At 42.8% G+C, this 23,549-nt stretch overlaps 1 pseudogene; it reads left to right on the forward strand.

Annotated features, from left to right (window-relative positions):
* Positions 1-23,084: 23,084 nt before the first annotated feature.
* Positions 23,085-23,549, forward strand: part of LOC129085594 (RING finger protein 11-like) — a 52,502-nt pseudogene continuing 52,037 nt past the window's right edge.

The following is a 23,549-nucleotide window of genomic DNA, read 5'->3' on the forward strand; positions in this document are numbered from 1 at the left end:
CTGTTCTTGAAAACCACACAGGGACTGAGTTCCCTCATCTATCATTTCCCCCGTATTAGCTGTAAGCAAATGAATGTGCAGCAGGAATGAAAGACCTTACCCGGTAGCCTGGCCTGGTGCCGGAATCCTTCCCCACTTTGGCCATGCCACTGGTCTGCAAAGGCCAGATATTAGCATTTCAGTATGGTTGCGTGTGTCAGTAGGTCAATACTTTTTGAAAGAGCTCTCTGCACAAAGCTCTGTACTCCTTGTATGGAAGATAAAAAACGTTATGAAGAAAGACAGTCTCTGCCCTCTGAGCTGTAAATCTAAATGAGCAGAGAAACTAGTAAGAATTTAGTAAGTGGAGGGGGATGGTCTACAGGAAGAGTGACATGCCCAACTAGGCTGATGGCTAGGAGTCTCGCGGATACCCTGTGGTCTACTTTCTCCTGTGTCTGCAGCTCATGCAGGTGTCTGCTGGCTTTATCTACACTCTGTATACAATCCTGTCTTCTATTCTGCCAGGCTCGCAGTTGTTCCTCTTCACCCAGCTGAGCCAGCAAGCCAGGTCCAGTTTCTCCTCCTCCATGCAATCTTCTGGGAACCACTTTTGTGAGGTCTTGGTTCCTCCTTTGACTGCTCACCGCACTCACTGTATAGAACTGTGATTCCCAAGCAGAGTGCTGAGTTGCCTAGGGTACTGCAGCAGGTTCACAAGCTGCTATGGAATATTTCAGATTTTCCAAAAAAAATCTGTCAGACACCATGCAAAACTACTGGGTCAAGGTAGTGACAGTTTACTCATAAGATTGTGCCACATTTTTGATGGTGTAGTTTTGCAGTTGCTGTGATTTTGAAGGAAAGTTCATTGTGAAAATCAATGCAGAACAGGAAATGAGGGTCATGTTGCTGTATTCAACATGGTTCCAAGGTCTGAGAAGCTGTCCAGTGCCCATAAATAAATGATTTTAATTATTAAATAATGAAATACAAATATTTTTCTTTTAATCTTTTGAATATTACTTTTTCAATTGGCTACTAAGTTGTTAAGCCATTAATACTTATTAAGTTATTTGGATCTAATTATTTAATTACTTAGTAAATGAACTGTCAGGATTTTTTTGTTTTGTTTCTTGCCTAAGGGGCACCATGAAAAAAATTACTGAGGTACTAAAGGTTTTGAGAACAGAGAAAGTTTGGGAACCTCAGGTCTAGAACATGCACTTGACATATGGCATTCATTATATGAATTCTTGTTTTAGCTCCTGCATGTATGCTTGGGAAGAAAGCTGGGCTTGGTTTGCATGTTTATGTGGTTTTCCTTTGGGCTGGGATTCAGAAGAATAGAGAAATTTTTCTCCAGAAGACCTAAAGGAGCTTTGAGAGCAGAGAAAAACTGCCCAGCAGGTGGATCAGAGAGAACTGGGTGAGTTTAGATGGGAAGAGAACCCAAAACAAGGGAAAGGCCAGGAGAGATCCCTAATAAAGTTAAGTTTAATTGACTAAGTGGTTAGAGCAGCGTGTCACTCTTATGCGAAAGCAGGTCACCACTCTTCTGCACTAGGCTTTTGAACAGAGTATGTTTTTCCTTGTTTCATAATGAAGGGTATATTTTAAGTTAACTTGTTTTATTACTATTAATAGATATTTTAAAGTTAGTACTAATGAAGAAAAGTTATTTCTATCTGTTTGTTTACATTTTGTTTTGTTTTCAGTGCTTTATATCTAGTTTTCCATGCCTAAAACACTTTATTTTGCTATTCAAAGTACCAGTCCACCCACTGTGGATAGTTAAATGTAAATGAATTTGGGAAAAGCCTTTTCCCAATGAATTTGCCAGTTCCTTTAATTCCCTGCATACAGCCTTGAAGGCTAAATAACTATGGATTTTTCACTGATTGGACCCATGGGGACCAGGAAAGGAAGAAATCTTGGGAAGTTATAATGATCTTCTTATGCTGACAATTGGGATGTCTTTGTTAACACTATAGTAGGTCTAGCAGGTGGTAACTCAACCTCTCAGAACTCAGTTTCTTCATAACATTTAAGAGAGATTTAAATAAGGTTGGATGATAGGATGATTCACAAAATAAACACTTAATAAAGTTCATCTGAAATCAACAAGACAATTGATTCTGTGCTACCCTTAAAGAACCCCTTTCTTTTGTCCTTTCTGATTTCCTTCTGGGTGGTTGAGCATCCACATGGCTCTGATGTCCTTTTCAGGTTTCCCCTCCTATCACTATGTTCCTCTGAATTCTCATTTGTCAACATACCCTCTGATCACTGTTGTGCTGGCTCTTGAATTTGTGTACTTGGTGCTTTCCGATTTGGGTTCTCCCTCAGAGCCCTCAGCCTGCCATGGAAAAGTGTTCAGTGAGGATCTGATGAGGATCTAGAGGGCCATGGCTGTCACTGCATCTTTCAAGTTTACATGTGGAGACCCCAAACTGTGCATGAGATTTTCTTTTGAGCAAGGAAATTTACAGTTAAGTAGTGGTTGCACAAGTGACCCTGCAGCCTGACTGCCTGTGCTCACCAAACAAATTCTGGCTCCACTGTTAATGGTTGTATGATCTTAAGCAAGTTACTCAATTTTTCTGAACTTCTGTTTCCTCATATATAAAATGGGAACAATAATAGCATCTACTTCATGGGTTGCCGTGAGGATTAAGTGCTTCATATGTGAAAATTCCTGGAAGTGTGCTCTGTCACTGGTGGCATCTTCTATCACAAGCCTGGTGTTAAGTCTGTGCCGTAACCTGTGGGTTAAGTAACCATGATCAAGTCTTTTAACCTCTTGTAGTCGCAGATTTCTTATCTGCAAATATTAACGGCACCTGCATAGCTGCCTCATTATGCTGTTGTGATAGTTAACTGGAAAGTTCTGTACAAACGTAAGGTTTCAATTTGTTATCAGCGCCCCTTCTTTCTCATTATAGTCATCAGAGAACATGGTAAAGATCTCTTTTCCTGAGAGAGGATGCTCAGGGCTGGACATAGATGCTCAGGCCCAGTCCAGACCTCCAACAGCCACTGTGTTGGACACCGAGTAGTGTCTCACCAGGGTGCCCAGGGAGATGAGTTTCTTGGGTCCTCCCTGGGTTTGTGAATGAGTCCAGAGCCTGGTTTTCTGTTTCTCTTCTTCTCAATTAGGGAAACAGTCAAGCACTGTCAGTTCTTTTTTCAGGTCTCAACAAGCCCTGGGCTGCCCTGGAAGGAGGGAGAGGAGAGGAGGGGAAACAGGAGGAAACTCTCCCTGTAAAACTTGGCTTTGACTGAATAGCTTCCAGTTGCCTTGAAATCCAATCTTCTTTTGAACTCAAATTTGCCATCAGTCACATTCTTGGAAGCTGATGAGCTCCAGCCCTGTCCTGACAGCCCGGAGTGATAATACCTTTCCGAGAGCCCCACTTCTAGGGTGGTAGGAGCCAGCTGCCTGCTGAAGCTTCCTTTCACCTGCTCAGGGAGGCTGGTGTGCTGGGGACTTCAGCCCTGGGGGACCCAACAGACATTCTATTATCTGGGTTTAAGAGAGAAAGTGATCCTCTTTCTACCTGCTGACTCTAGAACTGAGGGGTACTTTGATATGTTTTTTATACATGCTTACTGAATTCCCAAACACCTGGCTTCTCCACTCCAAACAGCACAACTTGACCTCATGCCAACATTCACTAACTCCTGATTAATCAATTTAACAAATATGTATTCAGTATCTGCCATGGGTACTAGGCACTAGAAAGAACAGTGGACCAAAGGAAAAAAACACCTACTTTCCATAAAGTGCATCCCAACACTTAGCCAACACGCAAAAGTCAGGTCTAAAATCCACCAAAGAGGCCTGGACTTCAAGTCAAAAGATCAAGGTTTGAGAGAGAACTCTGCCATGTAAATGACATGTGGTAATTAGGTAAATCACTTAGGTTCCCTGGAGCTTGCTCTTCCCGTCTCTAAAGGAAATCACATGGTCTTCTCCTCTGCTCTCTGTGCAGTGGTTAAGTGAAGGGAAATAAGTAAAATCATTTTGTATACTGCCCCATCCCACATAAATTGTCTCACTACAGAGCCTCTACACCACTCGAAACCTTTTATTCATTACATAAAGACATTTATTGAGCACCTACTGTATACCAGTCATTTGGAATACAAATGTGAATAAGATCTGACCTCTGCCTTAGAAAAGATATACACAAGCACCTGATTATGTAATGTGTGGTGAAGTGCCATTGCCATTCAATAGAACATTGGGAGAGTCGAGGGGGCATCTCGCTCAGTCCAGGGTATGGAGGAGGATGGGACACTTGGGTTGAGTCTTAAATGCTGTATTGAAAGTGGTTGGGTGAAGAGAGTGGCAGGGAGGGGAACATTCCTGGTAAACAGATATTGTAAACCAACTGCAGCCTAGTTCTGTGGTTCCAAGGTGTTGACTATTGATGGGGAGTGATGGGAGAACAGATGGGTACAGGGATGAGCTTATGGAAGGCCCTGTCTGTCACGGCAAAGTGTTGGAGTTAGGGGATAACATTGAAAGCCTTTGAGCAAGGACATCATAGCATCAGCTTCATGTTCTAGTTAATGGCAGTTATGCAAAAGACTGATTGCAAGGGCACCTGCACTACCTGAGACAAGAATATTACTGTATACTTGTGGGCAAGATAGGGGCCTGAACTGGGGTGGGAGAGGGAGGTTAAATTTGTAAAATATTTAGGAGTTGGAATTACAGGGCTTGGTAATTGCTTAAATGTGGAGTGAGGAGGATCAGGAGATAAAATGATTTGCAGGTAGAGGGTATAACAAGAATCAGAAAGGGGAGAAAGTTTTGGTGGAGAGGACAAGTTTTAGATGCTCATTGAATTTCTTGGTAGAGCAATTTAGCAGTCAGTTGAATACAGGCCATCTTTGCTTTGCATAGTTCCACACACACATTTTTCATTTGCTCCATATATTTAATAACACTGATTCCCTAACCCCACAGTTCACCTTTCAGTTACCATGGCATATGAACCATGAGCAGTTGCATAAAACATCTATTTCTCTGTCAGCTCTGCAGTCCATAAATCACTGCATACTAACAGATGTGCATCTTGGTCCATGACCAATCATGTCATAAAATAAAAAGTGAGTCAAATTCAAACAGTACAGAAATCAAGAGTAAAGCCTCAAGTCAAGCTAACACCTATCTCTGGCCCTCTGCTCCCATACCCACCTCCTCACTTGAAAGGGTTTTCTGGAAGAAATGGGACTTCAATCCAAGCCCTCAGACACAGTGCTGGAAAACTATTACATCTTTCAATGTCATCAGAGACTTCCCAGAAACTTCCCAGGCTAGCTTGGCAGAGATTTTCTTGTTTTGTGCAGACAATGCAATTCCTGTCCTACTGGACCTGAAAACCACACCCAGCAGCCAAATCAGAGAAGAAAATGAGACAGAAGACAAATATCATTGTTCCTTTTCTCTGTCTCCCAACAAGTGAAGCTCTTGAACTGATAAAAAAAGGAGGGGAGAAAGAAAGTGAGGGCTGGGATAAATGGTAGAAATTGCACTGTCCTGGGAGCCTGTTTTTTAAATCTGAAAAATGGAGCTTTTGGGCCACTTCACAGGCTGTGCATTAGAGAACTTTTTTTGAAAAAAAGAGAGAGATGAAGAATATGGATCTTAGTTTCCTGCCCCCCTTAGAAATAACAACAGCCTCTAAAACATATTGCACTCCTACTACTATACACTAGGTTCTGTACTGTAATTATTAACATCTATCAATTTTGTGCTTTGAGCAGTTCAGCTAGAGCCTTACAGCATTCTCTGAGGTTAAAAACTCAGCCATTATCAGCATCCAGCTGCTAATTGTGGGAACGAATTTACCAGAAACTGGGGGACAGGGTATTTTAGATTTGGAAGGGAAGAGGCAAAGGTTCACAGAACGGGCTGCTCTACAGGAGGTCAGGTTAGGGTGCCTGCAGAGCTGGGAGGGTGTGGTAGGAATTGGGAAGTCTTGGGATCCAACAAACCTGGGTCTAGTTTCAGTGGTCCCACTAACTTAGGACAAAGAGGGCACCTGAGATCTATCTACCCTAATTTTCTGTAACACTGAAATATTAATAGAACCCTTCTCATAGTGATGCTGTGAGCCTTAAATTCAGTAATGAATATGCCACTTTACCATAGGAAGTGTTCACTGCTAGCTACTAGCCTGTCCTAAGAGGTTGGAAAGCCTTTCCTCTAGGGCCACTGAGGAGGCTTCATCACCAATATTAGCAAAACTCACTTTCACGAGCTACCTCCAGGGAGCTCTGTGTCAGCCCAAGCCCAGTCCCCAGGGTCCTTCATGCTTTTTTGCAGATAACCTGGGCTTTCCTCAATGCAGAATTCTGGGAAGGAACTCATAAAATGTAGTCAGCAGTGAGTCAGAAAACTACTGGGCTTGGTCCATATTCTTTATTTATTTATCTTCCTTCCTTCCTCTCCCCTTCACTTCCTCCCTCCTTTTCCACCTTCTGTCTCCTCTCCTTTTCTTCCTCTTCTCTCTTTCCCTCTTCTCTGTTCTCCCCTTCTCTTTTTTTTTCTTTTTTTGAAAAATACTTATTGGAACCCTACTGTAAGTCAGACATAGTTTTAGAGCTGGTGCTGTGTTAGAGAATAAAACAATGTCCCTATCCTCAAGAGGTTTAAGTTCTAGTTAGGGGAGAGAGACAAAGCAGCAAACTGTGCACTGATGAGAACTATGGGGAAACAATTAAGAAGAAAAGGAGATCAGGAGGTAGGAGAGGGTGCCATTTTAAGGTTGGGGAAGAATTTGTAGAAAAGTTGACTTTTAAGTGACTGCTTGTTGTGGCATTGATTTTACTGTTGCATTTCCCTCTCTTCTTGCTTATAACTGCAGACCCCACTGCAGTGCAACCTCTCCCTCTTCTCTCAGGCTGTCACTGCTAGACTGAGCGCTGTAAAGGTCTCAAGGTGACTTGAAGAAAGAGAGGGAGGAGGCAAAGTAGTCTTTAGGATAGTTCTCCAGCCTTCTCTCATGGCCACTTCACTGCCAAGGTGACCCCACTGACAATATCCACATGCACTTCTCATTTCCCACCTTTGGAGATACTCTTCCTGTTTTCACTCCTAAGTTCCTTTCCCAGCTCCTGGCTGAAAGATCTTGGGAGATGCGCATATCTTTTTTTTCCCCTCAAGAGAATCTCTCACTCATTGCTTCATAGTGGAGGCAGAGTGGGAGGGAAAGGAAGAGAAACTGGTAGACCTGAAGCTTTAAACCCTCTCCCCACAAACATCAACTTTTAAGTAGCTAAAACAAGCCTCAGAAACTGTCAAAGCCCTGGGGTTTTGCTTCAGGGCATCGGACCCTCCTCTAAGGCCCGCTGCCATTTCTTCTGCAGTTGAATAGGAGAGAAAACTTAGCAGAAGCAACAAGTGGAAGAAGGGGAAGAAAAAGACTGGGTGGAGGTCTGGAGCTGGCTGGGGTGGGGGTTAAACGAGCAAAGACAGATAGGAAGGGCCATCCTGGAGCAGGTCTGGGCGGGTCTCTACTGTTAGAACCCCCCTCTAGCTCTAGCCTTGCCCCTTAGAGGCCCTACAGAGTGCCTGCCTGAGGCCACAGGACTCCTCCCAGGTGCTTGGTGGGGTAAGCGAGCCAGTGAGGTCAGTGACAAAACCTGAGATAGGCCTATGGTTGGCCCACCTCAGCCAGAGGGAGCCCTGCCAGCGCTGTGCCCACAGGCCGAGCATGAGCAAAAAAGGCATTGAGTCTCCCACAAGGAGAGGGAAGAATTGCCAAACTCATTTCTGCTCTGAAGTCAAAGAAAACCTAGTATAAACATGGTGGGCTCTTTGAATTATCCACATGAAATGTTTAACCTGTTTAGCCTGAAGCAGATGAGACTTAATAAGGGGATGTTCCTATGGTGATTTTATTAGAAACCTTAATAATCAGCTACCGCATATTGAGCGCCTATATCATATCAGCCACTGGGCTCCAGGCATCTTGCCATGCACTCTTCTCCCCGAAATTCCTGTAAGGACCTCCCACCCTGAGACACACATGCACACACCATTACCACCAATGCTATGGTGAGGAAACCTCTCTGAGTTTCAGCAATGTTAACTAGCTTACTCAAAGTCATGCATCTGGTAACTATCAGAGTCAGAATTGGAAACCAAGACTGGCTAATTCCAAAACCTGTGGCCTCCACCATTGAGATAACCTGCTTCTACTTCCACTTTAAGAACTAAGCAGGCAAGCAGATTCAGTCCCTCCAGTGCTGTTCTATACAAGGCAAACTTGACAGCTGGAGTCCCTTACAGGGTAACTGCTTTTCCCTAAGAATCTAAGCAGTTATTCAAGAGTTAGAGCTTCTGGAAGGTTAAAATTTATCATCCCATTTAGAAGTTAGCACCTAATACCATACAAGTACTTTTAAAATCAAGAGTATCTTTTAAAACATTTTATGTGTTTTATTTTTAAATGATAATTTATTATATACATATGAAAACATTGGTACAAATCAAATGATAAGGAAGAAATCAGCCTCAATTTCATCTTTCCAGTTCATTCACTCAGGCATTTATGGGGAAACCTCTTGAGGACACCTATGGAAACAAAATGAGTTAAAGTATTTGAAAGCTTCTAAACAGAACTTCCCCAAATCAAAGGGTTATAGAGCATAGATGTTTCTACCCAGCTCAAACATTTTCAGGGACAAGAAACACTGAATCATTTTAACATGGTTAGGAACCCTTCCCTAAATTGTTCCCATGTCTTTGCTTTACCCCTTCCCACTGCTCCTCACCCCAGTTGTTTACCATGCCACCCCCGACACCCACCACTTTCCCAGCCCTACCTCCTACCCTCTGCTGCCCCCAACCCTAGGCAAGCCACTGTTTCTCTCTCTCTCTCTCTCTCTCTCTCCTGGAGACTTAATAACCTCTTACCTTTTCTCTCCACATGCACTATTACCCTTTTCCAATCTATTTTCCATATTGTAGCCACAGTAATTTTTAAAAAGCACAAATCTGGCTTAGAATAAAGACCCAAATTCTTAGCATGGCTTGTAAAGGGTATTCTTGGTTGCTTAGCAGCAACCACTGCCCTCTTCTCTCCTGTGAGAAATGCTATCAGCTAGGGAGTGTGGAGGTCCAAGCAACAGAGCATCTGACTCCCAGTGGCTTAAGCAATAAAGACCTTTAATCATCTCAGCTACAAATGTTCCATGTTTAGTGTAGCTGCTTCACAATGTTGTCAAAGGCCTGTGAGTTTTCCACTTTGTCATCTTCAGCATATTGGCTGTTGGCCCTCATGTCTGTCACCTCATAAGCACAGGATGGATCCTGCAGCACCAGGTATCACAACTCCATTGAAGGCAGGAAGCCTGGGAAAGGTGGTAAGTGGTTAAAGGATATTACTCAGTGGTAGTCTCCTTTTGTAAACAACAACAACAACAAAATATTCCCCAGAAGCCTTCCAGCAGAGTTATTTCATCTCATGGACCATACTGTGTTATATGGCTTGTCTAACTACAGAAGAGCCTGGAGCTCTGGCTGGTGTGGCTCAGTGGATTGAGCGCCCGCCTGCAAACCAAAGGGTCACTGGTTTGATTCCCAGTCAGGGCGCATGCCTGGGTTGCAGGCCAGCTCCCCAGTAGGGGGTGCTTGAAAGGCAGTCACACATTGATGTCTCTCTCCTTCTCTTTCTACCCCTTTCCCTTCTCTAAAAAGAAAATAAATAAAATCTTAACAAAAAGAAAAAAGACAAGCAATTGTCACTTAAAAAAATAAAAGAGCCTGGAAAAGTGAAAATGTAGCAAAGAAGAAATGCATGACTATGACTGACTTAAGCCCAGAATGACTCATCAAGTGGGCCAATGGCATGTGGAGGAAGGTTTGAGAGGACTTCAGGGAAGTTCTTCCTTTACTTTTCTAGGAGAGCACTTGAAAGTTGTCTTGCTCCAGGATATAGTCTTGCATAGGAGTAAAGCTCTTTGATCCCATAGCTGTCTTGTTTTCAGCCTGACATATAGTGATGCACAGAGGAAGGCAGAGCCCAGTAAAATCAGAGCAGCAGAGATGGGCCCTGCATTCAGCAGCCTCTGAGGTACCCCCCACCATGGTCCTTGTCTCCTGATATCCATGCAATTATGCAGTCTCCTCCCCTTGAGTGTGGGTGGAACCTAGGGACTCTCTTCTAATAGATTAGGTCAGAAGTGGTGGCATGTCATTTCTAAGAGTAGGTTATGAAAATATTGCAGCTTCCACTGTGGGTGCTCCCTCTCTGCTCCCTTGTACTTGGGGAAGCAAGCTTCCATGCTGTGAGCAGCCCTGTGGAGGGGCCCACATGCTAAAGAACTGAAGTTCTTAGTCTAATCACTCACAAGGAACTGAAGTCTGCCAGAAACCACTCGACTAATTTTGGAAGCAGATCCCTCAGCCCTAGTCAAGTCTTGCAGTGACCACAACCTTTGGCTGTAGTCCCCTGAGAGCTTGGGCAACAGCCACCCAACTAAGCTGTTCTTAGAGCCTTGGCCCAGAGGAAAACTTTGAGATGATAAATGTTTCTTTCAGTTGCTAAATTTTGTGGTAATTTGTTATGTTGCAATTGTTAGCTAACACAGTCATCAGATTAAGTCATTTCTCAAGTCTGCTCTTGCTGAAGGCTTTCAGTTATATAAAACAATACATTTTCTTATCTCATAGGCCAACTTAATATAGGTTTCTGTTACTTGCAGCCAAAAGCACACTGCCTCTCTAGCGGTATCTGCACAAACTTTTTCCTTGCTCTAAAACTGCTCAAGCCACAGCGCTTCTTCTAACCCCTCAGGCACACCATGCTTTTTACACCTGAGTTTTTACCAATTTTTAAAAATTAATTTATTTTTCAATTACAATTGACATACAATATTATATAGTTTCAGGTGTACAACAGAGTTATTAGACATTTATATTCCTTACTAAGTTGATCACCTCTGTCTAGGGTTTTTACTTATTTATTCCCATTAGTCAGAACTCTCCCTACTTTATCTTGTTAATTCTTTTTAGTTTTCCAGACTTTAACTCAAAATCCCATTCCTTGGCAAATTTCCCTAACCCCCTCCAAATTATAGCTAGTCTCTCTCTTATGCACTTTTAGGGCATTGTGTATCTCTCTCTGGGCATTTATCGCAGTGGGCATTTCTGTCTTGTGTAATCATTCGGTTGCCTCTGTCTCACTTCTGCCTGAGGACAGACCTCCTATCTGCTTGGGCACCATTGTACCACAGTGCTCGACATAGTGCTGGAGCAGGGCAAGGTCTCAGTGAGTAATTAATGAGTGAACAGGCAAATGCATTAAAAATAATCATTGATTGTTCTAGAGAAAGGCCAGGACTAAGTATATAGCCTTTGGAGTCATCAGTATAGAAAGGATATTTGAATTCCTGGGAGAATGTGGTCTTCCAGGAGAAATATATGAGAGTAAAGATAAAACCTGAGGATCTACTCTGTCTCTATGGAGGTTGGGGAAAAAGAAGGCTCAGCGGATGAGGTCTGCAGGTGGGGAAAGAGAAAGACTAAAATGTCAAGGTCATTTGGCCCTCAGAAGTAATTTCAAATCCTTGTGAGATGACAAGAGGTGGGAATCTCAGAGTGTCAGCCAAGCCAAAGGACATGGTGCAGACCAAGCCAGGCTACAGAAAAGCACTCAGAATGTGGGACCCTGAGAATGGCACACAAATAACTCCTCCTACCGAAGCTAATGGACCAGAATGGGACACCCTCTCCTTATACCCCTTCCTGAAGCCCCACTTGTTGGCATGGCCATGAGACCAACAATAGTAGTGTATTACTTTAAAGGCAGTGCCAATCACAGTGATGTGTGCTTGGAAAGGAATTCTTCCCCAACAAAGATTCTAACTGCAACATCTATCACTGTCCCCCAGAAAAGGCTGTGAAAACCCCATGTGGGCCATGAAATGATGCTTGCAGCCACCCACTGAATGCATCTCTGTGGATCACATGGGACGCTGCCTCCTCTTCTCTTTAAAGAGCTGAAGTAGGCAAGGCCCAAAGTATTCTGACAATTACTTTACCTATCCTTTTTGTTCATACCCTAGCTCATACATCTAACTGAGCCTGAAATCTTATGTGTTCCTTAAAACTTCATCTGTCTGGCATTACTGAAAGAGAAATAAATGTGGACCTGATTAACACAGAGTCTAAGTATGTGTTTGAGTCACAGAAGACATTTCCAGGTGACTAAAATTTGCTCCTTGATCAACAAAAAGTAAAAAAGAAATAAAGCATTATCAAACTGAATACACACACAGCACTTTCACTTTGAATACAACCAGTGGCTCTACATAGATACCTTCCTTCTTTCATTTGATGGTAAAGGGGATGGTAGGGACATGGAATAAGGAACAAAAAGGAAAGAGAAGGAGGGTAGCACAGTTGGCAGTGGGAATTATCTAAAGCAAACATCAGCAAACTTTTTCTATTAAGTGCCAGGTATTATGTATTTGGACTTTATGGCTACATAGTCTATGTTGCAAGTGGTCAGCTCTGCATGAAAGCAAAGTAGTAACATGAAAGCAGCCATAGGCAGTACACAAACAAATGAGCATGGCTGTACCTCAATAAAACTTTATTGAGGAACACTGAAATTTGAATTTTGTATAATTTTTGTATGTTACAAAATATTCTTTTGATTTTTAAAAAGAAGATGTTTGTTTGGAGTAGTTTAAGGTTGACAGCAAAATTGAAAGGGAGATACAGAGATTTCCCATATTTCCCTGCCCCCACACATGCACAACCTCCCCCATTATCGACATTCCCACCCAAGTGGTACGTTTGTACAATTAATGAAGCTACACTGGCACATCGTATCACCCCAAGTCCATTCTTTATATCGAGATTCCCTCTTCTTGTTATACATTATATGGCTGAGGGTTTTTCAGCTATTAAAAAATTTTGAGACCATTCTTAGCTCATATTCTACATCAAAACAGGTGGTAGGCGAGATTTGCACATGTCTTGAAATTTGCTGACCCCTGATCTAAAGTAAGCCTCTAAGCTTCTCTTCCCTCTTGCCTTCTCCTTGTCTCCCCACCCCACCTGTCACTCCATGATGTTCAAACTTTATTCTGTAACAAACATTTATACTTTCCCTCTTAGCTCCTACCATTCTGTTCACTAACCTACACTTACATTTGTATTAGCCTTCAAGAAATGGCCCTTAACCACACATTTATGTTTCTGTACCAGAAGGATTAAGGTACCTCCAGAGCTTTCTATAGAGAAAGGTTCTTAAGAAGTAGGAGAGGTGGAGGTGTCAGGAACTGTATGGGAGGAAGTGACTGTTAAAAGCTCCGTAAAGTATAGGCCCACCCAATTTCTTTTTCTATTGCTGTATTATGAATTAACAATTTTTTCTTACTAACTATAATGTTTGTGCTTTATTTTTAATTTTTTTTACCTACTCAAAATGTTACAGTGATTTTCTCTGACACTCAAAAATATTCAGCAGTCTGTACTTTTGGATAAAACACATGATCGGGCAGCAGAGCTCCCAATAAAGGAAAGGACTTACTACACATACTTATTGTGGGCTGAGGTCTTTGAAATCACATTTGCAGAAACTCCTGCCTGAGTGAAAGGTCATGAGCATCATAGGAAAACACAGCGTTTGGAGGGAGACAGGCCTGGGTCCAAACCCAGGTCTGCCACTGGTTGCAGGGCTTCTCTTCTTAAAGCTTCAGTCCCTTTATTGTGAGATGGAAATGATAAAGTTCAGTTGTTCTGATGTTTAAATGAAGTGCCTAGTTTATGTAATGTTCTTAGTCTTTTCACCTCAGGAGTCTCATCCAATCCCCTATCAATCTATCATAACTTATTTTGAGCACCGTTGTTTAGTATCAGTAACAACTTTGCATTTTTTGCTGTAAGAGTAAAATCTTAGGGCATAGCAAGTAATTTAAAAAAAACACTCAAAGTAAACCTCCTGGACTAAAGTTTTTTTTTAAGCTATCTCAGAATATTCAGCTTGCATAGATTCAATTACTTGCAGTAATAATTAATAGCACATTAGTAAATGAAGCTAGATTTCTAGAAGTAATAGAGGCTAGCAGAACTTAAGCTCAAGGCCTCTCTTGCTCTTAAGTCTCTGCCGAGGAGGAGGAGAGCCTGCCAAGGAATGTTGGGGGAATTATCAAGTTTGTGGATTTGCCAAAGTAGAATTAGCCAGGCTGTATGGGCGCCGTGCAGATGGGGAGACGGCTGGAAGCAAGGCAGGAGCCTGGGGCGAGATGCAGGGGATGCCTGGAGGTACAGTGGCAAATATGGGCTGGCGGAGTGATGGGGAGTGGAGGGTCACTATGACCAGGAACTGTGTGCTCCATCATAGATGGGCCTTGCTCTAAGGCCAGATTCAGAATGTCAGAGCTAGAAAAGGTCTGCACATCAGGTGTCCTCCCCTCTCATTGCACAGATGACAAAACTGAGGCCCAGTCATGCTCTGACTTGCCCAAGGAATTACATGTTATAAAGGAAGATCCTCCTTGTATATGGCTGGCTTTCTAGGGGTCATTCAGAGAAGAGCAGTCCAGTGTCCCAGTTTTTGGCCAAAGTAAGTGTCTAGAAAGTGCTGAACTTATCTTGTAAAAGTCCCAAAGCAATGCCTGTTACTTGTCTGTCAGCACTAGGCAGAGAGGGCCACCCTCTAGCCCCCTGCCCCCAGTCCGTTACACAGACTTGTCCTGACACTGTCTTCTTTTGAGATTTAGGGTTGTAGAAGTTGAAGTCCACTGCCACAGCGTTTTAAAAAACTTTGCTGTTATTGCAACAAATGTTTACAGTATTTATCATAATTAAATATTAATACTAATAGTGAACCAGACACCAGTTTGTGCAAATGCCTGTCCTCTGTCCTAAGAGAAAGCATGGAATTAAATTCCTCTGACCAGCTTGGTCAGGGTAGTCTTCAAAAGCACACCTCCTGATAAATTATTGGATGGTCTCCTATGAAGAAGTGCTCACTCTCCTGCTGTCCTGGCATTCAGAGCCATAGCTCTCATGCCAAAGTTCCCCTCCCCTCCCCCACTGGCCCCCAGACTCCTCCCTTGGGCCAGGCTCCCCTGTTTACGCCTCTCCCCACAAGGAGAGTGCCTGGCATTGGGAGAAGGTGATCGCTTGGTTTTGCAGGAAAAAGGTGCCAATTGTAGTCTTTATTAGGCTCACACCCAGTCTCACTGCCTTTCTACTGCTGCAGACCACACACACACTGTGTTTGCTTGCATTGGGACAGGAGACCTGTGTGGTCCTGCCGACTCACTTATAATAAATCTGTGAGCTTAATAAAAGCATCACTTCTATCTTTTGATCTCTCTTGAGTTACTCATCAGCTCTGGGTAACGTACTTCTTGACTGACAGCCTTTTCCCAGGGAAAACTCAAGCATGGTGGCTCTTCAAACAAAAAGTGGCCTGGAAGGGTATGTGCACATGTGTGTGTATGTGCATGTGTGTGTACATGTGTGTGTGTTAGAGGTTGTGCATTATGTGATTTGAAGGAAGGAAGAAGGGGAAGGAGGAGCTTGGCTAACTTAGAAGACAAGGTACCCAGAGGAAAATGAGCATCGCGTAGGGCCCCTCATGGCAGAAGACTCTAGAGCCCTCGAGGCTATTTGGCTCTATGTGCCTTACCTGTTCCAGTCTCCCTTTTTGCCTTCCTTCAAATTTCTTCTCAAGATTCCATTTCACTATGAAACCTCTCTTTTTACTCCCTGTTAGCACCAAATCAGCTTTAATTCAATCTGCATTTGCTCAAATGCACTAAGGCTACTTTCTTGTGCAACCACTTGCCTGTAAATTTCTCGGAGGGATCAATGTTTCATTTTCTTTCCCACTTTCTGACACACCCAGAATCCATGTTTGCTGTATTTCCTCTGTGCCAGGCTCTGGGCTAAGCTCTGGTGATATATTATTCTTGTGTGGCTTCACAATAACCCTATGAAGTAGGGGTTGTTATTATCTGCATCTAAAAGCTGAGGAAACTCAGACACAGAAAATTTAGGTAAGTTGTCCAAAGTTGCATAGCTGATGGGCAATATCAGGGATCTCATTTGAGAGCTGTCTGAATCCACAGGCCCTGTTCATACCCACTCTGCCCAAACCACCCATACTAGGCCTCTGTGGGTTGCTCAGCTGTGCATGCATGTTGCACTATAGCACCCAGGGCCCATGTTGAGGTGAAGTTCCTAATGTCTCTGCCTCCTTAGGACTCATATCATGACCACTCCCTCTAGGTGACTTCACTCTGGGCCACGGCTGCTCAGGGAAACCATAGCCACTTAAGCAATCATGGGGAAGATGCCAAATTCAATTTGGACTCACTGGGCGTTGGTGTTTCAGCTGAGAAAACACCAGGCCAGCATATTTTGTCCTCTGTACCACACAAACACAGCCTTCTTCACAGTTCCCCCAACATGAAACCATAAGCACAGGGACCACAGGGCCACACACAACAAAGAATGTGTTCTGCTGCCTGGTGGCTAAGGGTACAGACTCTGCAGTCAGCTGAGGCTAAGTCAGACCCCAGCTCTGCCCAGTAGTACCTGTTTCACCTTGAACAAGTTGCCCAGCTTCTCTGCTTTGTCTTCTCACATGTGAAAGCGAGATAATAATAGTGCTTATTTTATGTGCATGTCAAGTAAGATAATCTATATAAAAGACCCAGAAATAAAGAAAAGTCTTTTTTTTTTGAGGTTAGAAATTATTAGTTTTGAGGATTGAATTGAGTACTCCAAAAAGATATGTTGAAGTCCTAACCCTAGTACCTGTGAATGTGACCTTATCTGGAAATAGGATCTTTGTAAATATAATCAAGCTAAAATGAGATCATTGTGGTGGGACAAAAGATGGCTCTATGAAAATGGAGACAGAGATGGGGGTGATGCTGCCAAAAGCAAAAGACCTGGAGCTACAAGAAGCTGGAAGAGGCAAAATAATCCCTAGTGGTTGCCGATGGAGCATGGCCCCAATAACACTGTGATTTCAAACTTCTAGACTTTAGCCTGTGAGAAAATAAATTTCTCTTGTTTAAGCCATCCTATTTGCAATTTATTACAGCACCCCTAGGAAACTGTTAAAATTAGCATTAAAAAGATCATTGATACAGGAACCCCAAGACTTCTGTCCTAGTTTTGGCTTTGTTTCTAACTAGTTGTGTGAACTTGGACAAATTATAGAGGCATAGAGTATTAGACCTGAAAAAGACTTCATGCTGTGGTGAAGAAACTGAGGCCCTCAGAGGGGACTGATTGGCATATAACTCCACTGACCCTCAGTTACTTCATCTGTCAACAATAGATTATCACCCCTGCTCTGCCTGCTTCACTGAGCTGTGGCTGAGGTATCAATAAGATCACCTAGGTATACCAATTGCCATTACAGTCACAGCAACAAACACACCACCGTCAGCCTTCAGAGGAGTGCCCTTGTCAGTTTCCCAGGATTCCAGTTGATTTGGAGAAAGGAGCCAAGACAACAATGAACTATTTAAAGCAGGTGAAAGCAGTAACAGCCTCTGGGCACCCATGTGACAGCCAGCCAGTATTACCAGTATTTACCAGCATTTACCAGTTGGGTAAATACAGAAGAGTTGAGTGCCACTTGAGAGTCTGTGTGAAGGAGGGCTTGGTCTCTCAGGGAAAAATACAATGAATCGGGACACCTAGCTTCTGGTGCTGCTGCCTAACTCACCACATGTTCTTGGGCAAGTCCTCTCTGTGTCTTCCTGTGCCTGTCTATAAAATGTGGAATTGGACCTGTACCCAAGTCTGGGTGACTTCAGAGTCTCTGATTTGAACCAACGTTTTATATTGGTTAAGTGTAAAAGAGATGAAACCAATTGGTCATTCCAGGGAGTAGAGTGTCAGTAGGACATGTATGTATGTCTATGTCCTGAAATCATGGAGCTGACAGGGTCAGGAGGTCATCTGGCTTGATCTTCCAGATGATAACTCTCATGAGCATATGTTTGAATAGCTTCAGGACAGTCCAGTGATGTTTTCCTTACTCTTTTTGAGGATGTCCATTTTGTTGGCATGGAAACAGTCTTCCTTGTATAGGGAAGTGATGGGTATAAAGATTAAGGGTTTAAAATACCAGAAAAGCCCAGTTTTGGCTCTGCCACTTCTTTTTTTTTTTTTTTTTTTTTTTTTTTTTTTTAGCACATATGACTTTGGGAAAAACACTTTGCCTTGCTAAGACTGATGGGGGAACTTTGCAGAGGCACTGTGAGGATGAAGCAGGGTAAGGCTGTGAAAACTCTTGGTGGCCCTGGAGCATCACAGTTACTCAAGAAATATGGGGTTTTCCTCCCTTGTGTTAATCTGGAACTCGCCTACTCTGAGGTTACTATACCTACTCTGTGTGCCTCTGTCAGCTCTTCAACTGTCTGAAGCAGCCCCCATCATATTCCTCCTCATCATCACCTTCATCATCATCATCATCATCAACATCCTCATCAACAATGTCATCTTTTATAGTCATGTATTGCTTAATGATGGGAATATGTTCTGAGAAATGAGTCATTAGGCAATTTTGTCATTGTGTGAACAAATAGAGGCACTTATACAAACCTTTGTGGTCTAGCCAACTACACACCTAGGTTACAAGCTTGTATAGCATGTTACTATACTGAACACTGAACATTGTAGGGAAATGTAACATGATGGTGAATATTTGTATCTACACAGATTTAAACATAGAAAAGGTACAATATAAAAAATATATGTATAAAATAATACAACTATAGAGGACACTCATCATGAAAGGAGCTTGCAGGACTGGAAGTTGCTCTGGGTAAGTCACTGAGTAAGTGGTGAGTGGATGTGAAGGTGTAGGGCATCCAGTACACTATGGTAGACTTTATAAACACTGTACCCCAAAATGACCACAACGTGTGAGTAATACATTGTGCTACAATGTTACAGTGGCTATAGCATCACTAGGCAATAGGAATTTTTAAGCTCCATTATAATCTTATGAGACCACCATTATATATGCAGTCTGTACCTGACCAAAATGTCCTTATACCATGCATGACTGTGTTATCATCATCACCAACAGCCTCCTCACCATCATCTTTATCAACATCATCATCTTGTATCATTATCATCCTCATGCTTACATCATGCATTTGGTTAATACTAGAATTTATCATGTATTTTCATAGGTGTGGCCAATGGATTCTTCAATGACTTGATGAACTGGATATTATCATTATTTTACAGATGATGAAACTGAATCTCAGAGAACTGAAGTGACTTCTCAGGCTAACACAGCTAGAAGCATCAAAGACTTAGGCCTTTTTATGCCATATCTTAGGAAGGTTTCTTTGATGGCATTACTGTTTTTAGCAAACATATCACCCAGCTGCCACAGGTTACACATGAAATGAGGTATGAATCTCCAAGTGTTTTTCAGTGAGATTTGCGTTTTCTCCATTATGTTGTTGTGCTGGTGATTTCTTAGACTTAAGAGGAAGGTTTTATGTGTGAGTGTGTGTGAGCATGTATTTGTGTGTGTAAGTGCAGGTGCGTGTGCCTGAGACCGTGAGGGAAAGAGGGAGAAGGAGAGAGAATGTACATATCCTGGACACCTTGGAGGCTCTCCTCTTGCCAAGCAGACTTGAGATTTGCCCACACCTGCACAATCTGCATGTTTTTTGTCCCCTGAGAGTCTCACTCTGCCTGGCTAATCCAGGCAGAACTTCCTGCTGCCTCCTTATAGGACACATTTCAGACCAGAATATTAATGGAGATTATAGCAAGGAGAAAAATAAATTTTTTGGGGGGAGGTGCTTCCTGGTGGGGAAGCTTAGCAGCCAGGTCAGAGCCTTCCAGGGATGATCTCAAAGTACTTGGTTGGAAGCAGGATAGGATGCAGTAGGTCCTTCCCAGGGGAGCTCATCTATATACTATACTCTGTCCCTATGTTGTTCTTAAGACAAATCTAGAGTTTTGTTTCTCTAGGTAATTGAAATGCATACATCTCTTCCTCTTGTGTATCAAACTATGCCCACTATAAATAGAGTGACTATGTAGCCCAGTTTGACTGGAAAAGTCAGGTTTACATCAGCCATTTTGACACCCAATCTGGTTTACCATTTGTCATCATCAAAAGTGTCCCTGTTTGGATATTAACTATAGAATAGTCTTTCAAGGATGAGCATTAAAGAAGGCAGGAAATAAGGGCCACCAAATGAGGGTTTTGCCATTTTGTCCAGTGGGAGGAGCATTGAAAGCAAGGAACTCAGTTTAAGTCTCAGCTGTACCACTTTCTACCTAGGTAAGACTTAGTTACCATATCTATAAAACGGGCATAGGTTCTTTCCCCTGTAGCCATTGGTTTGAATGACTAGTTTTGCTTTTATTTTTTCAGTTACAACTGAGCCATTCTGGTTATACAGGATAAGTGGAAGCCTTTGGCCAGGGTCAGGGGCTCACCACTTACAGGGTCCACTCAGAGCTGTAAGAATCTAGCTATACCTGAAAACATCTAACCCATCTCTCAGTGCTATACCAGCTGGGGCAGCCACACCCCAGGAACGGCTAATTTGGTAGATGGATCTATTGGTTGGAATTTAGGAAATTAGAGCCAAAAGGCAAAAGCAGTATTGGGAGGTAGATGAACTAAATAAGGATTGAATTTGTAGGGGAGGAAAGGATTGGAGCCAGCACTGCAATGTCATTCCCTCGGAGAATCTGGCCCAGAATGTTCTCTCCAGCCTGCTTACTGAGCCCAGCACCACTAACCAAGACCAATGTTGATAAGTTCTAAGGGGCTTCCAGGTGCCACTCTACTGCTCCCTTCCCCTGCTTATGGTCAACAGGGATGACCATCAGACACACCTGGCCTGCTGACCATGCCAGCTCCCCTTCCAGCCACACACCAACTGTATGCCTGAGACCTTAACTACTCAGAGCCACACAGTATGTCCAAATGCAGAAGGTACTCCCAGGCCTTGTTCAGGTTGTTTCCTCTTCTTCACAAGCCCTGGTTCACCATTTACCACCAGGTGAATGCAGCCACTTTTCATAAGTAATGTGAACTTCTCCCTCCCTACCACTTCACTGTGAGCTTAACTCTCTGGGCAAATATAATCATGCTTTACAAGAGGCTCTCTCTGTGTCTGTCTCCCTCCATCTACTGTGAGCTCTAAGAGAGCAGGCACTGCTCCACCCAGCTCTGTATCCCCATTGTCTCACATAATGACCTTGGTTGGGTTAATGTCTGAATATAAGGTGTTTTGACCCCTGTATTAGGGTTCTTCAGAGAAGCAGAATAAAGTATTTGTGTATGTGGATGGATAGATGATAGATAGATAGATAGATAGATAGATAGATAGATAGATAGATAGATAGATAGATAATAGATAGATAGAGAAACAGAGTTTTCATTGGTGCTTCCTTCTAGGGCTCCACCACAGCTGCTGGTGCTAGTGCTGCTGCTGTGGGTGGTGGAGGAGCCCCAGGGCTATGCTGAAGGGCTGGGCTGAGGGTGGCAGTGCTAGACTCCAGCCAGTAGGGGAGTGGTCATCATTGACTTCAGGCTGTGTAGGGAAATGGTCATCTTCACTTCCATCCTGGCTTGGGGAATGGTCTTCCTCACTGAAAGGATCAGTCTAGTTTCCCAACCCACCAGACTGCTCATGACCCAGCCAGGCCAGTTTTCCAACCTGCTGGACTGCCCATGACTCAGTTATCCTGACTCTCTTGGTAGCCCATGGCTTAACCTAAACTCTCTCCCACCTTGCACAATAGGCATCTGATGCCAGTCAGAATTGCTAGTGGTCAGACTGACCCTTCTGTACCTGGGAACAGCCCAGTCCTTTACCTAACCCATTATCCCAAATCACATCCTGAAACCCTGAGGCAACTGTCCAGAAAAACAAGAGACTAACCCCTCATCCCCCAACAAACCCCAAGCTTTTTCTTTTAACAACTCCATTCCTACCTCCCCTCTTGAGCTGCAGTCAGTCTAGACTCAGCCCACCTGTAAGCACAGCATCAAATAAAAGCACTTGGATCAGATTATCTGGCTCCTGTCTCTATCTCTCACACATTTCTCTCTCTCACACATTTCTAACACTGACTTCCGTGCTGTTTGGGGGAATGGTCATCCTTGCTTCCATGCTGGGTGGAGGACTGGGCATCTTTGACTTCAGGTTGGCTGGGGGACTGGAAGATTTATTGGTTTTCTGCCCTGATATCTGAATATCTTGGGTCGTGGAAAGACTGCTTATTGGAGTTAGGGGCAGGGTCTTACCTTGATGGTGCTGACTTTCATCTTGTTTTCTGTGGTGTGTAGGATCTGATATGTGCGTATGTTTTATATTCTCTCTGTTACTAGCTCCTGTATCTCATGCTGCTTAAATCCAAGGTTCTTCATTATTTCTGTTACCTGATTGTTAATGTTACTCCAGGGCAGCTCGCTGTACAGCTTCAGTTTCTCCCCCTGGCCAATAGCGATCCATGGATCTTTCATTATATCTTCCAGGGTTGTTTTTTGGCGGGGGTCAATAGTCATTAATTTTCTTAACCATTTTGGACATTCTAGAGACATAAAGTATGGTACCTGGAACTGCCCATTCGATGTATGCTGCTTCAGTTTCCCAAAGTTCTTCCTCACAAATGGCAGTTTTTCAGTCACTATCCTGTAGAGAATTACCCTCCAGGCTCCAAACATCAACCTTCAGGCTATCAAATGGATGGAGTTGCAAGATCTCTGGGGCCATATAGGAAATGGTGCCATAGAAGGCATATAGCTTATGGTCTGAAAATTCCATACTGAAGTCAAAGTCTGTTAGTTTGATATTTAGCTCACCTTCTAGAAGTATGTTCTCTGGCTTCAGGTCTTGGTACATGATTCTCCTCTGGTGGCCATGCCATACTGCTGATATCAGTTGCTGGAATATGGCTCTGGTTTCCTCCTTGGTCCAGCAGCCACAGTTCTTAAGATAGTTAATAAGTGCTGTCTACTCACATGTTCCATGAAGAGAAAATATTGTTCCTGGGTGACAATCACCTCAAATAACTGGGTGATGTTGGGGTGATTTAAGCTCTTAAGACAATGAACTCCTTGAAAAACTTCAGAGAAGCCCTGCTGACTGATGGCTTTCAGAGGTACCTCTGTGCCTGTCAAAACATGTGGGCCAGGCTCATCTCGGCAAAGGACCTTGCCAATGGTGTTCAACAGTATGCAATTGCCAATATGGCACTACATGTTGGCAGAGATGGCTGCAAATTCATTACATATGGTGATTTTAAAGTAAAAACAAAAAAAAATTTAAAAATGTAGAAACAAAATAAATAAAAACAAAAAAGTTGAGAAAAGAAAATTAAAACTGAAAAAAATAAAAAACAAAAAAATGAGAAAAAATAAAAATTACAAAAAAATAAAAATAAAAACAAAGATTGAGAAAAAATTTAAAAACTGATAAAAATAGAATAAAAATAGCAAAATAAAAATTAAAGAATACAAATAAAAATACAAAAAGAAACCCAAAAATTTTTTAAAAAGAAAAAATCAAAATTA

The sequence above is a fragment of the Pteronotus mesoamericanus genome, unplaced genomic scaffold, assembly GCF_021234165.1.
Source record: "Pteronotus mesoamericanus isolate MK-2021 breed Mesoamerican mustached bat unplaced genomic scaffold, CSHL_Meso_final scaffold_31, whole genome shotgun sequence".
In the NCBI taxonomy this organism is placed as follows: Eukaryota; Metazoa; Chordata; class Mammalia; order Chiroptera; family Mormoopidae; genus Pteronotus; species Pteronotus mesoamericanus.